Raw genomic sequence first — 6,863 nt, 5'->3', positions numbered from 1 at the left:
ACTCAGCTTTTGAGGAGGAAAGAACTTGGCTAAGAAAGCTTTGACCAGCTTATCCCAAGAGTTCAGGCTATCCTTAGGTTGAGAATCCAACCATATTCTAGCTCTGTCTCTTACAGCAAAAGGGAAAAGCATGAGCCTGTAAACTTCAGGATCTTCTCCATTAGTCTTAACAGTATCACAGATCTGCAAGAATTCAGTTAAGAACTGAAAGGGATCTTCAGATGGAAGTCCATGAAACTTGCAGTTTTGTTGCATCAGAGAAACTAATTAAGGTTTCAGCTCAAAATTGTTTGCTCCAATGGCAGGGATGGAGATGCTTCTTCCATGTAAATTGGAATTAGGTGCAGTAAAGTCACCAAGCATCCTCCTTGCATTATTATTATTTTTGGCTGCCATCTCCTCTTCCTGTTCAAAAATTTCTGTAAGGTTATCTCTGGATTGTTGTATTTTAGCTTCTCTTAGTTTCCTTTTCAGAGTCCTTTCAGGTTCAGGGTCTGCTTCAACAAAAATGTTCTTGTCCTTGCTCCTGCTCATATGAAAAAGAGGAAACAGAAAAATAATAATAATAGGGATCCTTTTTGCCCAAGTATAGAGGTTCCCCTGTGTGAGTAGAAGAAGAAAAGAATGTAATGTAAAGAAGGGAAGAGAAAATTTGAACACAGATGGAAGAGGGGGTTCGAATTTGGGTGAGATGAAGTGTTAGTAGATGAATAAATAAATAGAAGAAGATGAGAGAGAAGGAGGATTTTTGAAAATAAAATTTTGAAAAGGGGTTAGTGATTTTCAAAAATTAGGAATGAAATCAAATTAAAATTAAAAATTGAAACAGTTAGTTAATTAAATAGAATTTTTGAAAAAGAGGGAAGAGATTTTCGAAAATTAGAGAGAGGGTTAGTTAAGTAGTTTTGAAAAAGATAAGAAACAAACAAAAAGTCAATTAGTTAGTTGAAAAAGATTTGAAAATCAATTTTGAAAAGATAAGAAGTTAGAAAAGATATTTGAAAATCAAATTTTTGAAAAAGATAAGATTTTAAAAAAAGATATGATAGGAAGATATGATTAGAATTAGTTTTGAAAAAGATTTGATTTTTAAAATCATAATTAATGACTTGACTCACAGGAAATCATAAGATATGATTCTAGAATTTAAAGTTTGAATCTTTCTTAACAAGTAAGTAACAAACTCGAAATTTTTGAATCAAAACATTAATTGATGATGTGATTTTCGAAAATATGATATAAAAATAAGAAAAAGATTTTTTTGAAAAATATTTTTAAGATTTTCGAAAATATGTAAGAAAAATGAAAAAGATTTGATTTTTGAAAAAGATTTTGAAAAAGATAAGATTTTTAAATTGAAAATTTGATTTGACTCATAAGAAACAATTGAATTTTAAAAAGTTTTGAAAAAGTCAATCCAAATTTTTGAAATTTATGAGAGAAAAAAGGAAAGATATATATATATATATTTTTTTTTTTATTTTTGAATTTTTAATGATGAAAGGGAAAAACATGAAAGAGACTCAATGCATGAAAATTTTGGATCAAAACAATGAATGCATGCAAGAATGCTATGAATGTCAAGATGAACACCAAGAACACTATGAAGATCATGATGAACCTCAAGAACTTATTTTTGAAAAATTTTCAAGAAAAGAAAACATGCAAGACACCAAACTTAGAAATTTTTCATGTATAGACACTATGAATGCAAGAATGCATATGAAAAACACCATACAACACAAAACAATAAAATATGAAGATCAATCAAAAAGGTTTATCAAGAACAACTTGAAGATCATGATGAATGCAATGCATGAATGCAATTTTCGAAAAATGCAAGATGAGTATGCAATTGACACCAAACTTAAAAATTGACTCAAGACTCAAACAAAAAAAAAACACAAAATATTTTTGATTTTTATGATTTTCTAATTTTTTTGGATTTTCTTTTAATTTTTTTTTCAAAAAACATATAGGAAAAAGAAAATAAAAATTCAAAATTTTTAATAAGAATTCCAGGAATCCTTCAATGTTAGCCTAAAGCTCCAATCCAAGGGTTGGGCATGGCTTAATAGCCAGCCAGCTTTAGGATGTAACTCAGATATACTGCTCATTAGTTATCAATTTAACTTGCCTCTATGCTGATGGTTGGAAGCCCCTATCCAAAAGAATTAGACATGGCTTTACAGCCAGCCAGGCTCCAACATTTTTCATGAAACTCTAGAATTCATTCTTAAAAATTCTGAAATAATTTTCGAAAACAGATGAGAAATTTTTGAAAGATTTTTTTTTTTGAAAAAATTTTTTTGAAAATAAAACAAAAAGAAAATTACCTAATCTGAGCAACAAGATGAACCGTCAGTTGTCCAAACTCGAACAATCCCCGGCAACGGCGCCAAAAACTTAGTATGCGAAATTGTTACTCCGAGGTTGTAAAATTTGTTGCTCGTTCTCTCCCTGGCAATGGCGCCAAAACTGGTGCACAATACCATGGTCCAAACATAACTTCACAACTTCGCACAACTAACCAGTAAGTACACTGGGTCGTCCAAATAATAAAACCTTACGTGAGTAAGGGTCGATCCCACGGAGATTGTTGGTATGAAGCAAACTATGGTCACCTTGTAAATCTCAGTCAGGCGGATATCAAATAGTTATGGAGTTTTCGAATATTAATAATAAATAAACAGAAAATAAGATAGAAATACTTATGTAATTCATTGGTGAGAATTTCAGATAAGCGTATAGAGATGCGTTCGTTCCTCTAAACCGCTGCTTTCCTGCTGTCTTCATCCAATCAGTATTACTCCTTTCCATGGCAAGCTTTATGTAAGGCCATCACCGTTGTCAATGGCTACATCACATCCTCTTGTGAAAAAGGTCCAAATGCTCTGTCACAGCACGGCTAATCATCTAAGGTTCTCGATCATACTGGAATAGGATTCACCCTCCTTTTGCGTCTGTCACTACGCCCAGCACTCACGAGTTTGAAGTTCGTCACAGTCATTCAATCCTTGAATCCTACTCGGAATACCATAGACAAGGTTTAGACTTTCCGGACTCTCATGAATGCCGCCATCAATCTAGCTTATACCACGAAGATTCTGATTAAGAGATCCAAGAGATATTCATTCAATCTAAGGTGGAACGGAAGTGGTTGTCAGGCACGCGTTCGTAAGGGAATGATGATGATTGTCACGTTCATCACATTCATATTGAAGTGCGAATGAATATCTTAGAAGCGGAATAAGTTGAATTGAATAGAGAAACAGTAGTACTTTGCATTAATTCATGAGAAATAGCAGAGCTCCACACCTTAATCTATGGAGTGTAGAAACTCTACCGTTGAAAATACATAAGTGAAAGGTTCAGGCATGGCCGAGAGGCCAGCCCCTAAAACGTGATCACAGGATTAAAAATACAATCCAGGATGTCTAATACAATAGTAAAAAGTTCTATTTATACTAAACTAGCTACTAGGGTTTACAGAAGTAAGTAATTGATGCATAAATCCACTTCCGGGGCCCACTTGGTGTGTGCTTGGGCTGAGCTTTAATGTTGCACGTGTAGAGGCTTCTTCTGGAGTTGAACGCCAAGTTGTAACGTGTTTTTGGCGTTCAACTCTGGTTCGTGACGTGTTTCTGGCGTTTAACTCCAGACTGCAGCGTAGAACTGGCGTTCAACGCCCTTTTGCGTCGTCTAAACTCGGCCAAAGTATGGACTATTATATATTGCTGGAAAGCTCTGGATGTCTACTTTCCAACACAATTGGAAGCGCGCCATTTTAAGTTCTATAGTTCCAGAAAATCCAATTTGAGTACAGGGAGGTCAGAATCCAACAGCATCAGCAGTCCTTCTTCAACCTCTGAATCTGATTTTTGCTCAAGTCCCTCAATTTCAGCCAGAAAATACCTGAAATCACAGAAAAAACACACAAACTCATAGTAAAGTCCAGAAATGTGAATTTAACATAAAAACTAATAAAAACATCCCTAAAAGTAACTAGATCCTACTAAAAATATACTAAAAATAATGCCAAAAAGCGTATAAATTATCCGCTCATCAGCTAACATTTAATGTTTTGAGTTAAAAATTTCAAGTTGTTACTTGCCTTTTAAGAAAGGTTCAATCTTTAAATTCTAAGAATCATATCTTTTAGTTTGTTGTTAGTCAAATCATCAACTTTAATTTCAAAAATAAAATCTTTTTAATTTCTTTTGAAATCTTTCTCAAAATAAATTTCAATCATATCTTTTTCAAAATTTAATTTCAAAATCTTTTCTAACTTCTTATCTTTTAAAAATTGATTTTCAAATCTTTTTCAATGAACCACTTGATTTTTTTTGTTTGATTTTAAAAGTTTACTATTTCTTATCTTTTTCAAACCACCTAACTACTTTTCTCTCTCTCTAATTTTCAAAAATTAACTAACATCTTTTTCAGAAGTCTTTTTTATTAACTAATTGTTTTAAATTCTAATTTATTTTATTTCTTTTAATAATTCAAATTCTAACTTTTAATTAAAATAAAAACAAAAATAGTTTTATTTTCTTATATTTAAAAATTCAAATTTCTTCTCTCTCTCATCTCTTTCTATTTATTTTATTTATTTATTAACACTTCTTTTTTTTTAAATTTGAACCCCCTCCCTCTCTCTTTGTTCGAATTTTTATTATTCTCTCTCTACCTCATTCTTCTATTCTTCTACTCACATAAAGGAATCTCTATACTGTGATATAGAGGATTCCTCTTCTTTTCTGTTCTCTTCTTTTTCATATGAGCAGGAACAAGGATAAGGACATTCTTGTTGAAGCTGTCCTGAACCTGAAAGGACTCTAAAGAGGAAGCTAAGAGAAGCTAAAGCACAACACTCTGGAGAGGACCTTACAGAAATTTTCGAAAAAGAAGAAGACATGGCCGAACCCAATAACAATGGTGGAGATGCAAGGAAGATGCTTGGTGACTTTGTTGCACCATCTTCTGACTTCTATGGAAGAAGCATCTCAATTCCTGCAATTGGAGGAAACAATTTTGAGCTTAAGCCTCAATTAGTTTCTCTAATGCAGCATAATTGCAAGTTTCATGGACTTCCATTAGAAGATCCTCATCAGTTCTTAGCTGAGTTCTTGCAAATCTGTGACACTGTTAAGACCACTGGGGTTAATCCTGAGGTCTACAGACTTATGCTTTTCCCTTTTGCTGTAAGAGACAGAGCTAAGACATGGTTGGACTCACAACCTAAATAAAGCCTGAACTCTTGGGAAAAGTTGGTCAATGCTTTCTTGGCCAAATTTTTTTCACCTCAAAAGATGAGTAAGCTTAGAGTGGAAATCCAAACCTTCAGACAGAAGGAAGGTGAATCCCTCTATGAAGCTTGGAAAAGATACAAGCAATTGATCAGAAGGTGTCCTTCTGACATGCTTTCAGAATAGAGCATCTTATGTATATTCTATGATGGTCTGTCTGAATTGTCCAAGATGTCATTGGACCATTCTGCTGATGGATCTCTTCATCTGAAGAAGACGCCTGAAGAAGCCGAGGAACTCATTGAAATGGTTGCAAATAACCAGTTCATGTACACTTCTGAAGAAATTCTGTGAATAATGGGATGACTCAAAAGAAAGGAGTTCCGGAGATTGATACCCTAAATGCAATATTGGCTCAAAATAAAATATTGACTCAGTAAGTCAATATGATTTCTCAGAGTCTGACTGGAATGCAAGCTGCATCCGACAGTACTAAGGAAGCCTCCTCTGAAGGAGAAGCTTATGACCCTGAGAATCATGGAATGGAAGAAGTGAATTACATGGGAGAATCCTATGGAAACACTTATAATCCTTCATGGAGGAATCATCCTAATCTCTCATGGAAGGATCAACAGAAGCCTCAACAAGGCTTCAATAATAATAATGGTGGGAGAAACAGGTTTGGCAATAGTAAACCTTTTCCATCATCTTCTCAGCAATAGACAGAGAATTCTAAGCAGAGCCTCTCTAACTTAGTAACCATAATCTCTGATCTATCTAAGACCACTCACAGTTTCATGACTGAAACAAGGTCCTCCATTAGAAATTTGGAGGCACAAGTGGGTCAGCTGAGTAAAAGAGTTACTGAACTCCCTCCAAGTACTCTCCCAAGCAATACAGAAGAGAATCCAAAAAGAGAGTGCAAGGCCATCAATATACCCAACATGGCCAAACCTGTAGAGGAGGGAAAGGAAGTGATTTCCAGTGAAGAAGACCTAAATGGATGTCCACTGGCCACTAAGGAGTTCCCTAATGAGGAACCAAAGGAATCTGAGGCTCATATAGAGACCATAGAGATTCCACTAAACTTACTGTTGCTATTCATGAGCTCTGATGAGTATTCTTCCTCTGAAGAGGATGAAGATATTGTTGAAGAGCAAGTTGCTCAATATCTAGGAGCAATCATAAAGCTGAATGCCAAGCTATTTGGTAATGAGACTTGGAAGGATGAACCTCCATTGCTCATCAATGAACTAAATGATCTGTCTCAACTGAAATTACCTCAGAAGAAACAGGATCCTGAAAAGTTCTTAATACCCTGTACCAAAGCCACTATGACCTTTGAGAAGGCTCTGTGTGACTTAGGGTCAGGAATAAACCTCTTGCCACTCTCTGTAATGGAGAAACTAGGGATCTTTGAGGTACAAGCTGCAAGATTCTCATTAGAATTGGCAGACAAATCAAGGAAATAAGCTTATGGACTTGTAGAGGATGTATTGGTGAAGATTGAAGGCCTGTACATCCCTGCTGATTTCATAATCCTAGACACTGGGAAGGATGAAGATGAATCCATCATCCTTGGAAGACCCTTACTAGCCACAGCAAAAGCTGTGA

At 34.8% G+C, this 6,863-nt stretch overlaps 1 non-coding gene across 1 annotated transcript; it reads right to left on the bottom strand.

Annotated features, from left to right (window-relative positions):
* Window positions 1-5,318: 5,318 nt before the first annotated feature.
* Window positions 5,319-5,426, bottom strand: LOC148574592 (small nucleolar RNA R71). The gene has a single exon (XR_015905999.1). It is a non-coding gene; the product is annotated as a small nucleolar RNA R71 (small nucleolar RNA).
* Between the last annotated feature and the right edge of the window lie 1,437 nt (window positions 5,427-6,863).

The sequence above is a fragment of the Arachis ipaensis genome, chromosome B2 (assembly GCF_059453495.1).
Source record: "Arachis ipaensis isolate K30076 ecotype BB chromosome B2, ASM5945349v1, whole genome shotgun sequence".
Taxonomy (NCBI): domain Eukaryota; kingdom Viridiplantae; phylum Streptophyta; class Magnoliopsida; order Fabales; family Fabaceae; genus Arachis; species Arachis ipaensis.
This window is presented reverse-complemented; position numbering and strand designations above follow the sequence as displayed.